The sequence below is a fragment of the Mastomys coucha genome, unplaced genomic scaffold (assembly GCF_008632895.1).
Source record: "Mastomys coucha isolate ucsf_1 unplaced genomic scaffold, UCSF_Mcou_1 pScaffold22, whole genome shotgun sequence".
NCBI classification, from domain to species: domain Eukaryota; kingdom Metazoa; phylum Chordata; class Mammalia; order Rodentia; family Muridae; genus Mastomys; species Mastomys coucha.
This window is the reverse complement of record NW_022196905.1, coordinates 4,542,159-4,563,347: the sequence shown is the minus strand read 5'-3', so window position 1 is coordinate 4,563,347 and position 21,189 is coordinate 4,542,159. Positions and strand designations below refer to the sequence as shown.

Genomic DNA, 21,189 nt, shown 5'->3' with positions numbered 1-21,189 from the left:
GCCGCCGTGAGTGGGGGACATGTAGGTTATTGCCATGACAATTCTAATTGTTGGAACTTTATTCTTATCATGGTCTTTATTCAGTTGGATTCACCCGAACGGCACACATAGATGAGCCACTTTAATTTCTGGGCTGGTTTTTGGAGAACATGTAGCCAAGAATCACCACCTTTTTGTTGCGATAACAAAACACACGGTCAAGGGGATCTGAATGGAATTGCATTTTCTAGGCATGCAGAGATCGGTAAGAAGCGAGCCTTGCTCCCTGTGACCCCTGGATGCTCTCTCTAACAAATGATGGGGCTACATTTTAAATTACAGGATATTCCAATTACTGGGAAATTACGGGGCTCTAGGAGCTCCCTCTACGGGCTAATTTAACGTCTGCAAATGATATTTCTTCTTTTCCTTTCTCCCCCCCTTCTTCTTCCCATTTTTTCCCCCAACAAAGCCTCTGTGTGGCCTCCGGGATGGGGTGGCCGCCTAAGGGCCCTGAGGTTGTGCTCCTTGGAGCGTGTGCAAGATGGCTGCCCAAGGCTGTTTGAAGCCGGCGCGTTTGAAGCTGCGGCGCGTGTTTGAAGCTGCGGCGTTTGAAGCTGTCGGGCTTGAAGCTGGCGCGTGTGTTTGAAGCTGCGGCATTTGATGTTCCTGAGGACGTTTGTAAATTTGAGACAGACTTTAATATTGTTAGACGGTAGGGGAGTCCTTTTCAACCCCCTTTTCATATATTTTTTCACTTGAACTTTTAAAAAAGTTTTATTTAACTTTTTTTTCAACTATTTTAACTACTTATGTCAGCCGAGGAATGCTGTGATTCACAGTCATTATTGTAAGGAGGCTGTTATGTATTTTTAGTGCTGCTGGGACCGTAGGAACTCTTGAGTGGCTTTGACTGGATACAACAATGTGGAGAATAAGCCCAACTGTGAAAAATGCCACTGTGGCCACAGAACAGCACAGAATAATTTTGAAAGAGGGCACTCTCCTTGTTGCTTTTAGGAGAAGGCCGAGGATGCCTGCTGTTGCATTAGCAACATTAATGAGTGTTCAGGTAGAACACACATATGAGGTAGAGGTTGGGGATTCGTGGGTGTACAGATTGTAATTTCCTTCCTATTATTTCTCCTCTCCGATTTCTAAGAGAATTGGGAAGAAATGTAGATGCCATTGCAAACATCACTGTCAACCTTTGGACTGTACTGTGAAATGATTGGGAGCTGTAGGGAAGCCCTCACTTTAACAGGAGAGAGAAAGGGCTGAGCGTTGCTGATTCCTGGGCATGAGAGTAGACGATGGATTCTTGAGAGCTTGTAGATGATGGTTCTAGAAATGTCTTGGTTGGAGAAGTCCCTTGTGTAGATGTGAAGGTTAGATGAAATTTGGGGAGGAGCCATGAGCTACTAATTGTGGACTTGGAAGCACATAACTTGCAGTAAGTCCTCTCCGGGATGAGCACACCTTGGCTCCAGAGTTGATGAAGTAAGCTGTCTCCTCTTGTCTATGCGTCTCTCCTCATGCTGACTTCAGTGACAGAACTGACTGGCTTGATGGGACTGTCATCACATTTTCTTTTTTGAAGTAGGATATTCAATTCTGTTAATGATAACTCTTCTTATTTTAAACAAGTGGTATCTTGGCGTTGGCTCTTCCTAAGGGCTTAAATGTATTTATTTATATGTCTACTCTAGAAATTTTCATTGTCAAAAAATAAGTTTCTCTAAGAGTGCTTCTGATACTCAGGTATATTAGCATCAGTCCTTCCAGGATCAGGGTGTCCAGCCTTGTGCCTCATTTGTTTGGATTGAACATCTACTCTTCCTTCATTTCCATGTGTAGCTTCCATGGATGAGCTATTCAATCCATGCAATCAAAACAATTACTATAGAGATGAAACAGATTTTATTATCATAAATAATTTAAATAGGTGCTCTGTTTATTTTGGAGAAGAATATGCAACTTATAATACTTGTAAAAGTTCGAATCCTTAAAACATTTATTTCCTATTTCTTCAGATCACTTAGCCTTGGACTCTTATTTTCTTGCAAATAGATGACTTGAAGTTATTTCTCTTCATTAGCTGAAAATTTCTGATTTTGGAAGAACAAAAGTTTGGTATACATTTTTCTTTAAACATTATAGTCCCATTTTCTTTTAAAAATATTTTTATTTACTTATTTGCATGCATATGCATGTGTCGGGGTATGCATGTATTGAGACTGGAAGACAGCTTGCAGGAGCTGGTTCTCTCCATCCACCATATGAGATCTAGGGATTGAAATCATCATCAGGCTTGTCATTAAACATCCTTATCCATTGAACCATCTCACCAGCTAAGTCCATTCTCAATTCCAATCTGTCGTTATTAACCTGTTTAAATGCATTCTCTGACCACTCTAGTATTTTTCCATTTGTGAGGTAATGCTTAATCTTATAATGCTTTTTTCACTAAACTTTTATTTTTAGTTTCCTGTTAACAATATGGACGTTAACTTATTAAGACCTAGGTTTCTGCACATTGTCAATGTAATGAATCAATGATCTGTTCTTATAAATTATTAGACAGTAAGAACAAATGTACTTGGGAATCCACAAAATTAATTGTTGTACATTTAGGTCCATAGTCTTTGGTTCTAAACTCTGTTGAAAGCACTATAACCCAAAGAGAGAAGATATTTGGCAGGCATGTGTGAATGTATGCATGTGTGTACACACATACAAATGAACAGGGGTACACAAGCACTTATACTTATGTGTATTGTACATGTATATTTGTTTAGTGCTTTGTACATTTTTCCTATCTATTCATATATTTTCTCACCTCTCAGCATCTGTAATGTTCATTGGATGTACATCACTGCTTTGTTAAATTTGAAGAGACTACTTTAAATTCTTCCTATTCTTTGTCAAAAAAAATTTGCTTGAGGAAATTGAACACATGTTTGAGTGAGAGATACACCTTTTTTATTATATGCTTGGTTAAGTATAAGTAATTCAATAAAGAAGATGGGTAAACACTGATAACTGGTGTATCTTCCACAGTAAGAAACTTGGGGAAAACTTGACTTATCAGTCTGTGGCTGGTAAGACTCCTGCTCTGTACTGCTTTGTGCTAAGAAATTGTTTCTTACTTTCTGAATAGTTAATGTGGTTTTATTCACACACTCATTCACATTTTCTGTTTCCACTTCACTTAATTAAAATTAAAATTTAATGTTAGTTTTAAATGGATGCCCACACTAGATATGCTTCTTATATCAAATTCTTACTTATGGAGATTATTGCTGTGCCAGTAATTTCACCCATTGACTTGCTAGTTCTCCTTATTTCCCAAATTTCCTGTGTTGACTTTCTCTGTTTCTGTCAGATATTTTCAAATATCCTATCATGATTGAATTCATAATTTGTTTCCTGTTGTTAAAAACATAAGTACATCAATTACTGAACCAAACTGGGCAGAGTCCTCTGTTACATAGAGCCATATAATTTTATAACTCCAATAGCAACATACCTATGTCTATGTCCATATGTGTGTTTATCTATATCTACATATCTATCACCTATCTACCTATCTATCTGTCTGTCTGTCTGTCTATCTATCATCTATCTATCTGTAGTTATATAGACATCAATTTGATTCAGTTTTTGCTATGAGGTTTGGCCATATATTATTAATATTCTATCCCTTTATTTTCCTAAAAGTTTTCTGTTTCATCTTTTTCCTGTACACATGTGTGTCTATAGACACATAACACATGCACACATATCACACAAACCAAATGTTGTGGCATCCACTGATCTTTATTTTACAGTAGTTGTAAAATTGTGAGAAGACATCATATTCATGAGATCTTACAACATATGCTCTTTCATAATTATTCTCTTTCATTTATAGCAACAATTATGAGTTTCATTTCTGCTGTTGTATGTGTACAGAAATTCTTCCTATTGATGCTTAGTATTTCTGTGTATGGACATACCACAGTGTGTTTATTTAGATATCACTGGACAACTTTAGTTCATTTCAGGTTTGATGAAATGCATATATATAAATGTATATGTGTACATATATATGTATATAATTTTTTTAAGATTGAACCTCTCTTGAAGACATAGACATGCCATGATAGAGGTTCATAATATACAGATTTTGAATTTTGTGAATTGCTATTAAACTGTTTTCAATAGTGCCTTTATTGTTTAGCATTTCTACTATATCATCTGAGTATTTCAGCTATAAATATGTAAAATATTCACTGTCTTCACCAACACTTGGTATGGTTAGTCTTTTTACTTTTAGCTGTAGGAGTCAGTAAGTATATATTTCCTTTTAAGATGCTTTTCTCATTAGAGTTACTTGTTTCTGTCTTGCCCAGCTCTCTGAGACTGCTTCATCTATTGGCTTACATTATCATTTTATTTTTTCATGTTAATTTCTTAGAACTTTATTCTTTTAAAGATTGTAGACTATTATTCAACTTTGTTTCTTTGAGTGCTTGGTAAACATATAGTAACTTAGAGATAAATGATTTCTTCATTTTTTGAGAATAAATAATATATTTGAAGAACAATATAGCTATCTTGTGAGCCTGGTTTTACTATGGTTTTACTAATATCTATCAACAGTAAAAACTGCAAATTAGTTTTCATATTCAACAGTTAGAAATCTGATATTTCAAGAACAAATCTTTTCCAAACATTTTCACAGACATTCAACCACTACAGTCATTATGAATTCATCTTTGTCATTTTGTAAAGTACCTGTTTTTATTCTTTCTCTATCATTAGATAAAGTAGAGAATAGTGTGGCACAGTATTTTAAAGCCACTCTGACTCAGTACTTACATTGGTCAGAATCAGTGATTTTAATTTTTTTCTTTTCTTTTTCTTTCTTTTTTCTTTCTTTTAATAAAAAGCAGCAAGTGTCCTCAGATCCCTGTCTTTGTTCCATGGATGTTAAAAAGGCACATAGTCACTTTGTCAGCCTGTCAAAGGAAGTAAACTACAATGGCCACCATCCCTGTGTGCCTCATTTGAATATGTGCCAAGTTCACAGTGGCTCAGTTGCTATTTCAGCAAAACAACCTGGTTAGTCATAGGTTTTTCTTTCTTTTTTAATCAAAGATTTCATACAGCAAACTAAACACTAAATAATTACATACCTGTTCCCATAAGCTCTCTTTGTAAAGGAATCTTAACTAGAAAGTCAGCTTTTATTTAAGATAGAAAGAAAAAGAAAAGGTGACTGGATACTTTGACAATATCAGTACATATTAATTCTTGCATAAGATATTTTGTGTTAGAGGACAAATATGAATTCTGTACAGACTTCTCAGTGTTGTCATGTCTCTGCAGCCTGAGATAGGATGCTTGCTATGATGGTTACCTTTAGCTAATGGAAGCTTTTCCTATTCAGCGGGAGGCACTTTTTCAGACCTCAGGGATATTTACCATAAAAGACTAAATGATAAATCTTAAGAAATAGTAAATATTTTGGGTAATCTTTTACAAATTGCAAGTACATGATTTTTGCTACTTCTACTAAATTTGGCTGCTAAATTTTATTTTATCTTAGAAATGCTGTCAAAAGTGAGAGATTAGAATCTTGCCTATTACTTGAGAGAGAAAAAATGGATGATAATGAATACCAATATCAGAAATATCTCAAAATTTACCACAGTTATAATCAATAGATTCTTACTATTCTACAGTATTAAAATTGGAATAAAAAATTCCTCATGCAAAAATTTCTTTTTAAAGATGTTGGCAAGAAATTTCATTAATCATTTCTTTTAAGCTATTTTTCTATTGTTTGGATGTTTGGTTTTGTTCTGCTTTTGTTTGTTAGCTTTTGTTTTGTTTCTGAGCAAATTAGTCCCCTTATATCCTAACTCAAGTTTCCCTCAGACCTAGACTTCACCCTTGCAGATGCTTTATCTATTGGTTCAAGGTTGATTGAGTTATTTCAAACATTTGTTCTTGAGTCATTATTACTAAGTGTACAAATCAAGTGACCAAATACCCACACCTTCTCCACTGATTTCTTTTCTTAATTCTAGAAAGCCAAATTACATTTTCTAGAGATGTGTACTATGTATTTTTCCTGATGTCAAAACCTTAGTATCCAGGGGTCATTCCTAGTGTTTAGTTTCCTATCTAATCCCTAAGGAATCCTGGCAGTGCTCTCATCTTCAATGGCTAAGTCCTTAGTCCAGCCTTAATCCTCCTTGGCAATTTGCATTATAGGAATCTCCACATCTGTTATGTAGTAGGGGCAAATCCAAGGGGATTAAGTCTCTGACTCCACTTTTCATTCATTCTTCACAGAGGGAGGCCTGCCAGCCTTCTGCCCACTATTCTACTCCCTGGCCACAGGAGCATTCTCTCTCAGGCATGGTCCAGAAAATGTACTTTTTAATACACTGTGCTCTTTAGGTGAGGTATTTTATAAACCAGAATACTGTGGTATCCTTCAATTTGTTTAAGTCTCCCTGTGGGAATTTAAATACACTTGCTTTCTAATTTTTTTGAAAGATGAATTTAAAACTTCACTTTGAAATTGTTTCTTATTTCAAGAGAAAACACATCCATGAAATGCTCTTTGTTGACCTTTTTTCTACTAAATGTGGCTGTTTGTCAGAACATTCTTCGTACCTTGATCTTTTGCAAGGAACAAAGATTACTTAATAATTGTTATTATAAAATTTGTATTGTTCTTTAATTTTTTTATCAGTTGGTCTTAAAAATTATTGAGAACAGCTTCTTTTTCTGGATTGCTTTCCATTTTTCCAACTCTTTATGAAGTTTTCCCATTTAAGTTACAATAAATAAGACAAAATATATTCATATAACATTAAGAAGAAAATACATGTGGAGACTATATAATAAATATGACAAAATTTTTCTATGCCCTGAGACAGATTTCTCCAGTGGGATGTAAATGTCCTGGATGTCTCATGTGCTAGCTCAGAGAGTGTATCTGATTTAATAGAAGACATCTGTTATTTTTAATATGGAACTTTAATCCAATATGAATCTCTCAGAACAATCCAATGCAAATGACCAATACCATTGACAATAGTAAAGTATTCCTGGAGTTTAGGACACACTATCCCAAGCATGGTACATGTTTGCCTCTCCTAAAGCAGGCCCTTAAAGAACATTCTGACTTTCCAAAAGACACTCCTAACAGAGGTGCCTTTGAAGGCTAAAGACCCAGGTACAGGGCCTAATGTGCTGTTCTGTCTCTCATTGCTCCTCATAATCAGGTCTGGACCTTTGCTTAGCTACACTTCTTTTCTGTTGTCCCTTCATCATCAAAATTAAGTTTAAAAACTCATGAGTTCATTCATTTCTGTGAGACTTTATATTACCTAAAACTTAAGTTAAATACTTTCATGTACTTTCTCTTATGTTAGAGGAATCAGCTGTGAAGCTGGGATGGTGACAGTAAGGTGTTTCATTTTCTTTTTGTTTTGTTTTGTTTGTTTGTTTGTTTTGATTTTTGGTTTTCGAGACAGGGTTTCTCTGTGTAGCCCTGGCTGTCCTGGAACTCACTCTGTGGTCCAGGCTGGCCTCTAACTCAGAAATCCGCCTGCCTCTGCCTCCCAAGTGCTGGGATTAAAGGCGTGTGCCACCATTGCCCTGCAGGTGTTTCATTTTCTATGGTAACTAATAAAGCAATAAAAAGAAGGAATATCAAATCAGATTAAAAAATATAAAACCTCATTAAGTTGTTGTACTAAGTTAATGGTAGAATTATGGACTATTGAAAAAGGTGGTTAAAGAAAATTTGTTCATGAGTATTAGAAAGAATAAGATTGGATTTTGTTTTGATTTTCTGTGTATCATGTACCAAGATAAACTCTAAGTTATCAAATTAAAAAAACATATCACAAATGTCATAGCGTTAGGAAGTACCACACACATGCACACAAAATAAATAAGCAAATATGATAAAATAATCTAGCATTTAAAATGCTCTATCATAACAGGGAATCACAGGTCTGTATCTGTAAACCTCAGAGTTACTAAGTATATTGGTATTCTAATGAATGTCTTTCCAGCTTACTTAATACCTCCTTGTGTTTACAAAATTTTTTCTTATTCTCTACCCATTTAGCTATATACCCTTTCACTAAAAATAAACATAACATACATTTTTGTAGTTTTCTCCATTAAATATATTTTTAATCTGTTCTACGTCATGTCTATTTGTGTTCTCTTCCTAGAGGCACATATATCAGGGGTGGTGGCATTTCCTGTAATCCCATCACTTGGGAGGTGGAGGCAGGAGGATCTGGAGTTCTGTCCAGCCTCAGCTACATAGGAAGTCCTAGGCTGGCCTGAGGGGAACACCATATCCCAGTATCAGTTTTCAAATGTTTACAAATACTGGAAAACATAGTTATATTTCACTTTAGTAAAAATGATTGTTGCTATTTTTCTTTAGGGAAGAGAGAAGGCTTATTTATTTATTTATTTATTTGCTGACAGCATATTACATATCCCAGGCACGCCTTACTTTATAGCTAAAACTGTCTGTGACTTTATGATTCTCTTCCTCCAGTCTCCACAGTACTGATATTTCAGAAATGTTTTTATAGCACCTCGCTTACCAGCAGATGGGGTTGAACACAGAATCCCATCCATACTAGGGAAGCACGCAAGTAGCTGAGCTACACTACCAGTACAATCATTTTATTTGTTCATTACCAAAATGATGATATCTTTTTCTCTACTTCTTGTCCATTTTGTTTTTCTTTGAGAAATTCCTTATAGTTTCCTCTCATTTTTCTCTTGATTATTAATCATTTCATTATTTATTTATAAAAGTTATTTATTTGAATAGGCCTTTGAATTATGTAGGTTTTTGTACAAAGACATTTTCTAGATTAATTAGTAAATCTACCAAGTATTTCCTTGATGGATTCCCATTTCAGTGTCATAAATATAAACCCTTAATGAATATCAAGATTATATTAAGTGGAAGGAGAGAAAATTTTAATTCGTCTATCCCATTTTCCTCCAGGTTTATAGTTGAGTCTTTCATTATAGAAAGCATGATCAATGGGAATTTTGAACACAAAGCCTTAGAGGAAATCTCAGGACCACCTGGTTTTTAATTAAACTGAATTCTGTGGAAAGCTATTATAAATATGACTTCCAAGTGACTTCCTCCCTAGTATTTAGAGTAGGCTCCTTGAAGGGGTTGTAGTCTGTCAAGATTCTATGAAAGGTATATAACATAACTATTTTTAATGTTAAATTACTGTTTTCATAGGAATGCATTGCTCTGCGTAAGTACTAAGAGTTCAGTGGCTTATCTTAATATTTGGGAGGAAATTTGCAATGGCCATTAAGCCTTAAAAGGCTAGATTACTGTAGAAGCTACTGAACTGACTTTAGAGAAGCACCATGTCGGTACTGATGCGGTGAGAAAATCTCTAGGGCAAAAAGGGAGCTTGCACAGTGAGCATTCAACAAATAAGCTTAAGACCCATAATCACTGCTGTAGATTGAAAGGGGATCCCCCATTTGTGGATGAGATTTGTAAATACCATGGTATATGTAAGCTGCACAATTCTTTCAATTCCACTTTACAGAAATGAGTGCATTATCGATTCCATGTGTTTGTGTTGAAAAGTGCACACATCAGCACCATACAGCCCAGAGCACTGTGTTCTAGCCACTGGATTCCTTTCAACAATGTAGATTTTTTAATTCCTAACTTTTGACTACGACCCAACATTCTATATTTTGGTTAAGCCTCTAGGACATCTACTATCCTGGCTGGCTGCCTCCTCTCTGAATAGCAACGGTGGAAAAAATCATTTCCTGACATTTCCAGTTATCTGGATATAAAGCAGCAGGTTAAATATATGATACTCAAATTATAATAGAGTGAAAAAGTTACCCATTTTCTGAGTATCACATGAAGTCTGCCCGTGATAACCAGTAGATCTAAATGAGATCCAAGAAGATTGTCTCCTGAGAAAGAGGTGACCTGTGATAATGTTCTGGGACCTCAGCCCACACCTCCAGTGCTGAGGTCATCAGCGCTGTCACAGAGTTTCATGACATGCTATTCTCTGACATGATAGCTTACAATATTGAGTATTTTAAGCTGAAAGAATTTTAAAAATGACAAACACAGGAAGGACTATCTGACATTTCCCAGAAGCAAGTCATTATTAGCCCCTCACGTGAATGTTCTCTGCAACTAGATACTGGAAGGGAAGCAGTCTCTTGTCTCTGAAGACAATGACAAGAGACTGCATGGAAAGATCTTGATAAGTGTTCCTGGTTTTATTATTCTTAGTTCTCTGTACAACAACATTTCTCCCACTACTCTCCAGTCTTCATTAATCCATGGTTAAGCAGTCCTTGATTCAACCTTTCTTTAGCTCTTCATTTCTTTATAAAGTTCCATGTCATACAAAAGCCATAGCTAATAATGGTATGATTTTCTTTCGTTGCTCTGCTTTTTTTGTTGTGTTGTTGTTGTTGTTGCTGTTATTGTTACTGTTTATTTCCTTGTTTGCTTTAGGTTGTTGTACAGGAATCCAGGAGAATATGAAGAAAGGCTATTATTATGAAGGTAGGACTCTCCAGAGTTGAAAGTTAATGGAATCTACAATAACTAGAGCATCTACAAAGAGAAACATGTATATTGGCTTTGTGGTTTTTCTTCAGCTGTATATCAAAATCATAAATAATAACCCCAGGAGTTTTTCTTATCATTATATGACAAAATGACTCCCATGGCAGCTTAGGGGAGGAGGGACCTAATTGTACAAGCATCCAGTCCATCAGGGCAGGAAGGAGTGCAACAGGAACATGAGGCAGCCGAGCACATCATATTCACAGTCAAATAGCATACAGTGAGAAATGCAGCTGCCTCTGCTGGAATACCATTGTGAGAGAAGCAAGGGGCTTCATTTGGGGTAGTGTTTAACTGGTAGCCTGGACTTCACAAAAAACAGCTTCACCCCATTTCTGCTCATTTTATGGAGTCAGACTCAGAAATACATATTCGTTAAAAATATATTAATCCCTACTAAAATACAATTGAGTGTTAGTATATTAGAATAGAATGGAGTATCTGCTGGAAAGGTAATCTGAACCCCTTTGTGTTCTTGTTTGGTTTGAGCTTTTGACTATATGTGAAAATGTATGGACAGGAGACTTCGATGACCAGGATGGAATGCATGGTTTAAAGTAATGAATTTGGTTGTTGAATTGGTGAACCTTCATTGTAAAGTTGATAGAATTTAGAATCACCTTTGAAATATAACTCTAGACATGTTTATGAAAATCTGTCTACAGAGAGTCAAACTGAAGAGGGAGGATCCTCCCCGAATGCAAGCCTGAATGTGGATAGCACCATTCTATGAGCTGGGATCACCAGATGAATACAAAGGGCATGGTGAATGGGGCAGCTGCATTTCTCACTATGTGCTATCTGACTGTGAATATGATGTGCTTGGCTGCCTCATGTTCCTATTGCTACTCCTTCTTGCCCTGATGGACTGGACTCTCGTGCAATTAGGTCCTTCCTCCCTAAGCTGCCATGTGAGCCATTTTGTCATATAATGATTAGAGAAACTCCTGGAGTTATTATTTATGATTTTGATATTGTAGTGAAACCATTTTATAAGCTTAGATTCTCTTCTTAGATTTCATAATTTATAATAAAACTATTTGTAAAACCCATGATATATTCATGGCAAACCTTTAAAGCCCAATTCTCTGACATGTCTCATCTCCTAAAACTATACTTATTGACACTTATAAGACTCTGTTTTATGAAGTATTAGACTAATTTTCAAGCTAAGTAACATTTCTAATCTCAGTTCGACTGTTTGAGAGCCACTTTGGTGTTGCCCAATTCAGTGGCATTTATTATAACCAATTCCTAGTAATATAATTTGTACTTCTTCAAATCCAATGTATTTGTTTTTCTTTGAAAAAAAAAAAAAGCCTAGTTATATAAGTCTAAGGTAAAACTTACCTAATCTGTCAGATAGGACTTGTTAGTTTCCTGTATTGTGAGCTCAAAGAAGCATCTAGCAAAGGTACATGTGTTTCATGTGTTCCTCGGTGTTTTGTTTTTTTTAAGATACTAGGGAGAATGAAGATTTCCTGGGTGTGTTCAGAGTTGGCCTCCTGAGGCCTCCTGGTAAGACCACAGTCTGAAAGAGTGTTTCCCATGTTCACCAGAGGTCACTACTGCTTACTCACATGAAGTGTGTTTTTACTCTCTTGCCCTTCCTTGCCTAAAACACTATATGGGGACCATCAGTTCTATGCATTCATAAAACATTTTCTTCATATTGAAATTCTGTTAGCTCCTTAACTTTATCCAATAGAAAGACTATTATGGGATTGTGTTAGGTTAGAGCTATACTCTAAAGCTAATCTGGTTTGTTCTTTCTTTGTTTTAATAAAGTTAGTTTTTATTTGCTGAGAAAATAGTCACATTTATCTACTTGAGTATTATCTGTGAATGCTTTTGTACTAAAAGTCAGATCTCCTAGCTGGAACTGAGATTTTAGGAATGAAAAGCATAAGGTGTTTCCTATCTGACCTTTGCATTTCCTTACATGGAGAGATGGTGCAGAAGAACTGGGAACCAAATCACACACCCAGCAATCCCAGATAAACCAATAGAAGGAGAAGAGAATCTTGAGTTCCCTTCTGTAGCTAAAACAGATGGTCTGAACTGTATTTCTAGTAAAATACTGAAATATGTTTAAAGATGAAACATAACTTAGGCCTTGAAGATTAGCAAGACATGTTGGTTTTCTCAAACTCTAGAAATAAAGTGAATGTGGGAACAGATAGAAATTGTATTTGGGCTCTAAAGATGCTTTGTGTACAAGTACACCATGTCAAACAACTGGCTTTGACGTCTTTAACAGATTGGTAAGGTACACAGGACTTGAAGCAAATCTCCTATATGCACAGTATGATGCATCTTTGAGGAGATCTGTGCATGACTGAGGTGCCCCAAAGGGCCACCTTTCATGTTTAGGATGAGCTAGTAATACATTTCCACAAGCACAAGAGTCTGTGCAGAAGATTTTGTTGGTAAACAGAGAGGGTGAAAACGTTGGCTTACAGCTTATTTATACTCCCTTACTTCATAGCAACTCTCTGCAACAAAAAAAGAAGCAGGTAGCAAAATTCACACCACAAACTGATTTTTATTTTATGTATTTGGTAACATAATTATTATAAATTTATTTATTACTTCTCTGCAGTCCAGGCTGGCCTTGAACTTGTGATCCTTCTACCTTAACCTGCAGTGTGCTAGATTGTCAGGTATGCAACATCCTATATATATATAATTATTAGTTTTATTGAACAATCACTGTATATTAAGTATAGTTCAGATTATATTAGATCTGTGCTATTTTACAAGATCAACTAAGCCCTGTGCAAGGAATGTGCAGATCAAGAAACAGCCCAGTCTTCACTGTTGAAACCTGTGAGGTACCCACCCATAATCACATACGCATGGAACTGGGTTCTTCTGGTAACTGTGGTCATTTCCTGCTTTCATTAGAGCTTTAGTACACATATATGAATCCTTAAGGCTTGCCTGTCTTCCAGCTATCTGTTAAAATGCATCCCTTCATGTCATTTCTCAAGTAAAATACTATGGTTTATTTCCTCCCACTTCAGGGTGTTCTGCTATTTATGAATTGATTTGTTAATGTGCTCTACTCTTACTGGAACATGACTAGCAGTTTTCATCTGCAAACATGTAACCGTGAGCCTTTTGTACACATGTGCCACTGTTCTGCTGTGTCTTCCGTGAGATTATATTATTGATATGTAGCCTTTGTATGTCTTTACTTGTCCTAAACAATGACAAATGCATGCTGTACTTGTACCACTGGGTTACAGACATTCATTCTCCATATCCATATTTCACATTGTAATATATTATGATTTCTACCAATTTTGTAAGTATTATTGTAATTTAATAGTGAAACCAAATACCACTTTTTTCTTTCTTCTCCCTCCTTCCTTTGCTGAAGCCCTGTGTATGCGAGGCAAAGGTTGTACCACTCAGAGCAGTATCTCTCAGCTCTATGCCTTTCTGCAATGGCCGTTCTAATATTTTTCTGCTTTTTAGTTGGGTTGTACTACTCTGACATGTATCAGTTGGTGTATAGCTTTTGCATGTTAGTCTTTGCTGTTTATTTGTGTGTGACATTTTCTGACCAAGCTCACTTTTCACTTATCTGATTTTTGTTGGAATTACACAGGGCAGAGTAATGATACATTTTCTCATTTGATTAGTGTCTGTCTTAAGACATTTTCTTCTACTTTGACAAAATAAAGATTTTCCATTGTGTCTGTTCCAAAAACGGTGTTTTTTTGTTGTTTTTGTTGTTATTGTTGTTGTTTTGTTGTCACTTTTGACATTTTGATCTTTATACTAGCTGATTTACTTTCCTTTCCTCTTCTAATCCTCGAGGTGTCAGTACTATTTTTATTCCTTTGCTTCTGGACTGACGTTCTGGGCTGACCTGATCACGAGTCATGTCTGTCAGGACCTTCACTGGCTAGTTTAATGAGTAAGCTATTTAATACCATCTTTTTCTCAGCTCTGCAGTTCTGGTGGAGGGCCATTTTGTATACCATGGGTACCATACCTTTTCTTTGATTTTCATTGGTAAGAGATGGCTGCTTCTGTGTGGACCTTCAGTGCATTCTCTTCCATCTCCCTAACCTATCTGGTAAAAGGTGCTTCCAAATGATACTGTTTGTAACTTGGGGAAGCCTTCTTCCTAAGGGAACTCAACACAACCCAAATGGGCACATCTTAGCTGCAAGCAGAATGTATGTATGTGACAGTGTTTAGTACTGGGACATCATACACCTTTCAGGTGGCAGCCATGATGGCAGCTGTAGGTCAGCCAACCACAATGCCTTTGGCTGTAGCCTTGTGGGGCCAACAAGTGACAGCCTTTCTACCAGTTGTGTGTCCCATTATACGCAGATTATAAAATTGGCATGCAGGTTGCTCCTTAGTGCCCTCAGAAACAGTGATCCTGGGACAGCCTTGTTCAGCTTTCTAGCAGCACAGTGAACAGGCCTGCATTTTTCTTTAAAAGCACTTCTGTTTCCAAGAATTTATTTTTCAATGATATTTTCCACTCATTCTTTAAGGAGTTCACTAAATAGTTACTCAGGAAGTAGGTTGTATAACAAAACTTTTAAATAACACATACAAACAAGAAATAAACTACCATGAAGGAGAACCAGTAGAAGAAACATAGAATACTAACTCAGTAAAGACTTCATAAAATGTACTTATATAAATCCAAAGCCACTGAATATGTTAAAGAATCAAAATGATAGAAATACATACCCAAGAGCTACTAAATCATCAAATTTGGAAGAAATATGCAATTAACAATATAACAACAACTGTCACAGTTCTAAAGATAAGTTAAATAGCAAAGAATAGAGATGTCAACTGAATGTGAGGGAATGAAAAGTAGGGACAGAACCTAAAATCCAGACCGAACTACTAAAGGAGATACAGTGTGGAAGAAGACAGGTAGTAGGAAAGAGCTACATGGATTTTCATTGGAGTTTCAGAATGAAAATGGAAAATGTAGTTCCTAGAAATACCATGGTAAGAACTTTCTGAAATTGATGGGTAAATATAATTTTCAGATACAGAAATATTAAAGTATAAGACAATGTAAACTTCTATCTGCACATAGAAAATATTTTCTATTTAGAATCTTACAGCCAAAAAATACGTCCTATGGTTTAAGCAATAGCAAGAAATTTATGACAAGAACTGAGAGATCTCCATGGACAATCTTCTACCACAGGGAATTATAAAATGGGTCTTTCAAAAACAAGAATAATCCCACTGCAAAGGCAATGTATATTGAAAAATAACATTAAAGAAACATCAACTATGTAATATAAATCTAGTTTCAGAGAATAATAAACTAGAATAATGTCCACAAATGACATTTTTCTGGAGGTGTGTGTGTGTGTGTGTGTGTGTGTGTGTGTTTATGCTTTTATTGCTTTTGTTGTTTCATTTTTTTATTGCTACAGCAGAATATCTGAGAGTGGGTAATTTATAAAGAAAGGGGTTTTAAGTTTTGGTTCATGGTTCAAAAAACAGGACTAAGGAGCTAATTCTAGGAAGCCTATGTGCCTTTATAATGTAGTAGGTGGTTTATGTACCCGGAGGATATATAAGGATGAGAAATAAACCCCTAAGGAAGAGGGCAGAACAAAGGGAAGGGATGCTCTCTGAGAGAAAGCATCTAGTCACTGAACATAATGCTTTCTCAAAGATGCTTCCCAACACTGCTGCACTAACAATGTAATGCCAACAGAAGTTTTACTGAGAAGTGGATAATATGACTCTAAAATATATGTGGGAAAGTAGAAGGTAAGAAAAGTCAGGTCAATCCCACAGAAACACAGACAGAGCACAGCCACAACACATATTAATTCTAATTGTAAAGTTATGGTAATTTGAGTTTATATATTTTGTACAGTTTTAGACACTAGAATAAGAGAGGCCCAATAGAGGAACATTTTCTTTAAGACTGTTGGGTTTATAGGTCTGTGAGGGAAAGCAATGATTGCAAAATGGATGTTCAGGCAACTCCTCTTTATCAGAGACATGGGTCCTGCCACCTCCCTCCTATGTCATGACAAGTTTTCTGTTCTAAAAACCTACAGCATGGTGAAATTCCTAACCTTCTGATAGACAATACAGGTAGATGTGGCTACATCTTTGGTAAGATGGGTTTACTAATGAGAACACAGGCTCATCAATATGTGAAAGTAAATTTAATGTCTCAAAATTATGAATGGGTTTCAGTTGATAGACGGTTAAAACAGAACATAGGGGTAGAATTAACTATCACATAAATACATGGAAAAGAATCAGAATCTGTAACATGCAATAATATTGCACTGGTTTGTGTGCAAAGCACAAATAAGGGCAAAAGACAAATGGAATTTACACTCTCGTAATAGAGAATGCATAAGCAGCAGGCAAAAATACTTCTGATTTCATTATGGCCAAGAACATAGAGACTGAAATCATGGCACAACACCCTCAGTTGCCAGGGAAAAGCCGACCACATGTTGCTGGGGAGATGAAGCCGTCGGGAAGAGCTTATTGCTCAAGCAGAAAGATCTAAATTCAATCCTCAACTCCCCCACAAAAGCCAGGTATGGTAGCCTAAACTTGCGTATCTGGTACAGGGCAGGAAGCGACATCAAATTCCTGGGTGGGGCTGACTGGCCTAATCAGCAACTTCTATGTTTCAGTAAAAGACTGTGTCTCAAAAACATAAATGGAAGGCTACTGAAGAATTATTCCTCCTGGCCTCTACATGCATGCACGTACACGTACGTACACATGTGAGCATATATGTACCTACACATGGACACACATGATTTATAATATGCACGACTGATAGAAGGTGGAGCAAGAGAAAATAATGTATTTTCCAGTGAAAACTAAAGCATGTTAGAATTTAATCTCTGTGTGATAAAGGGTTCCAGGACTGCCTTAAGGCCTCAGTATGAACTTAAGATAGGGGATGTATACATGTATTAAAGGATATGTAAAAGAATATATGCCTTGCTTATAATAACAGAAAAAATAAAGCACCTTAAATTCCCTCTGTCAATAGGGTGGGTGAATGAGCTTTAGCGAGTTCATGAAGTGCAGCATCACACAGCAGTCAGCATCCAGGGCTCTATTCCTCATCACAATCAAGTCTTACAAGGATAATATTAAGTGAAGACAAAGCATAGATTGTGTCTAATATTTTTCTTTTATAAAACAAAACATAGCATACAAAGATAAAACAATATATATATACATATATATATATGTATATATATTTGATGAACAAGGTAGAGGGATAATGTGGACTAGATTCAAGATATGAATGTGGGGTTCTGTGAGGGTGCCATTATATGGCTGGTTCAAATTGGGTAATAATGAAATTTATTCACATTTTTTTTATTTTCACTTAAATGTTCACTTAAATTTATTGTAGTCTATGTATATTTACTTAAGAATAAACAAAGGTATATACTTAATTAGTATTAGGAAATGCTTTTAATGACTTTACTTCTAGCATATTCTTCATGTCCACCACTGAGGCAGGTCAGAGTAGGAGGTCAGGGCAGGAGCTCAAGGCAAGAACTGAAGCAGAAGCCACAGAAAAGTGTTGCTTACTGACTATCCTCCATAACCTACTAAGCCTGCTCTCTTATACTTCCTGGGACACATTTGGCCATTAGGCCTAGAACATACTACCTACACTGGACTGCACATGTACCCCCTCATCATTAATTTAAAAAATGCTCCACAAGCTTGTAGAGTCCGATCAGATAGAGGCACTTTCTTGCAACTCTCAACTCTGGTTCCCAGATGACCATAGCTGTCAAGCTTAATCAAACCAAGCCAAACTAAACAAAACTAAGCAAAACTCTAATCAGCACAGGTAACTAATGGCTTTATACGTGCTATAAAGCTTGTCTATAAAGTAAGTCCTAAAGTCCTGTTATAAGTGATTATAACTGATTGATTTATCATTTAATTTTATCTTATTTAATATATTGTCCATTGAGTATTAATTTATTGTTACTACAAAATAAAATGACTATTATCAGATTATTATTTATTATTATTATTATTATTATTATTATTATTATTATTATTATTATTGATGAAGATACTATAGTGTCTGGACTCATTCTACCTTTCCAGGCTCCTCTTCTGCCATGTTCCTTTGTCATCTGATCCTGCACACACCAGAAGACATAGGCAAATGAGCTTTTACCTTGCCATACTAGTGACAAAGTTAACTTTCTATCATATTAATCATATAATACAAAATTCAAGTCTCCTGTTTGAAATCACCAAGGTTTCTACATGTCCAGTGAAGTCAAGTACACACTCGTACTGTGATCTTGCTTTCCCCACCATACAGTCTTGTCTGCCATTAACCACACCTGCATCCACCCCACGCTTCAGTCTCTTTCAACAAACAGTTCTCTCAGTGTACCAGATATTTTCATGGACCAACCTCTTGCCTTATTTGCAATACCACATCTGTGTTATGATTCCATATGGCCCCTTTCAACTCAATTATCTAGGGCAGATAGAGGAACACTCATCTTATGTGGCCTCTCTTATAGATAGAGTACTTGTAGAACAAATTTGTAGAACGGCTTTACATATATGATTCTTTATCATATGATCTTATGTATATTTGTTCATACTTACGATTTTGTTTGTTTGTTTGTTTGTTTTACCACTATGCAAATGCTCAGTTTGAGGATTACTACGTATTCAATATTCTTAGGCTAATCACTTCATTTCTTTGATCAATGGTTATGTCATCTGTCAAACAGGAACAACAATTTGATGTAACTCCCAGTGATTAGGTTGCTAGTGGCAAAGTGCATGCTAGCATTTGCACTACACTAGACAACACTGTTCTTATTAAACGTTGGAGCCAAAATCCTATTTAACTATTTCAAGTTTGAAAATAGTCCCCACATTTTAAAAAATAAACTCATGAATGAGGGTTGCTAGTTTTACTCTGGCATTATTTTCAGCATTTTCTCTAGGCAAAACAGGGCCAGATAACAAGGACTGTACATTGCCATAGCTCATCTTCCAGAAGGCATCCTCAAGTGAATGAATGAATGAATGAATGAATGAATATTGGTATCAGGTGCAGCCACTTGTAAAGGGATTAGCAAGAAGCTGTAGAGATTGAATAGACCTAATTGAGTGGACTTTTCCTTTAAATTATACAGTAATTTATTTGAAAGTTATCTTCAACAGTTATGAAATGTCTGTGAAGTCTCACTGGGTACTTGTTTGCATTATATGTACTTAGAGGCAACAATGTGTTATCAAGCATTACATGGTCCTTGTTCAAGTTACCACTTCCCTGAAAGATAGGCAGTCAGATACTATGTCATGTTGCTGAAATCCAAACAGCCAAAGCTCAGCTGGAACAGTTGACTCTGAGTCCTGGAATTCATTTCTGATTAATCCTGCAGTGTAGTTTCTTCTTTACCTTTCTGTGGCTCAGTCTGCACCTATATAGTGAGCTTAAAAATGACCCCAAATCACTGGACTGTTGGACAGTTAATAGTGCAGTTAGTGCCTGTGTTTGTCAAGTCCATGTAGGACTTGTTTTTCTGTTAGATGAGGCTAACATTTTCTGTTAGATGATTCTTTTTATTATTATTATTATTTAATTCTTTTATATAGTCCAGTCTTCATCCCCCTCCCTGTCTGCCCCCTGACTGCTCTCCATCCCATTCCCCCCATCTCCATGAGGATGTCCCTATCCCCACATCCCCACCTCACTAGACTTCCCCATTCCCTGGGGTCTCAAGTCTTTCCAGGGTTAGGTGCATCTTTTCCCGCTGAGTCAAGACCTGGCAGTTCTCTGCTGTGTATGTGTTAGTGGCCTCATATCAGCTGGTGTATGCTGCTTGGTTGGTGGCTCAGTGTCAGAGCAATCTCGGAGGTCCAGATTAGTTGAGACCTCTGGTCTTTCTATAGGGTCTCCCTCCTCCTCAGTTTCCTCCAGCTTTTCCCTAATTCAGCCAAAGGGGTCAGCAGCTTCTGTCCATTGGTTGGGTGTAAATATCTGCATCTGATTCTTTCAGCTGCTTGTTGGGTCTTTCAGAAATCAGTCATGTTAGGCTCCTGTTTGTAAGAACACCATAGTATCAGTAATAGTGTCAGGTATTGGGGCCTCTCATTGAGTTGGATCCCAATATGGGCCTGTCACTGGACCTTCTTTCTCTCAGGCTCTTCTCCATTTTTGTCTCTGCAGTTCCTTCAGACAGGAACAATTCAGGGTCAGAGCTTTTGACTGTGGGATGGCAACCCTATTCCTCAACTTGATGTCCTGTCCCTCCACTGGAGGTGGACTCTACAAGTTTCCTCTCTCCACTATAGGGCACTCCATCCAAGGTCCCTCCCTTTGAGTCCTGAGAGTTTCTCGCTTCCCAGGTCTCCAGTACATTCTAGAGTGTTCCCGCACCTCCTACCTCCTGAAGTTAACTGTTTCCATTCTTTCTGCTGGCCCTCAGGGCTCCAGTCCTGTTGCCTCCCAAATACTTGACTATGTCCCCTCTTTT

General features: G+C 36.6%; 1 long non-coding RNA gene across 1 annotated transcript in view; it reads left to right on the top strand.

Annotated features, from left to right (window-relative positions):
- The first annotated feature begins 637 nt into the window (after positions 1–637).
- The window catches only part of LOC116069054, a 95,012-nt gene continuing 74,460 nt past the window's right edge, over positions 638–21,189 (top strand). The window contains exons 1-2 of the long non-coding RNA XR_004109818.1: positions 638–694; positions 10,547–10,597. This is a non-coding gene — a long non-coding RNA (uncharacterized LOC116069054). The remainder of the gene's footprint in view (positions 695–10,546; positions 10,598–21,189) is intronic.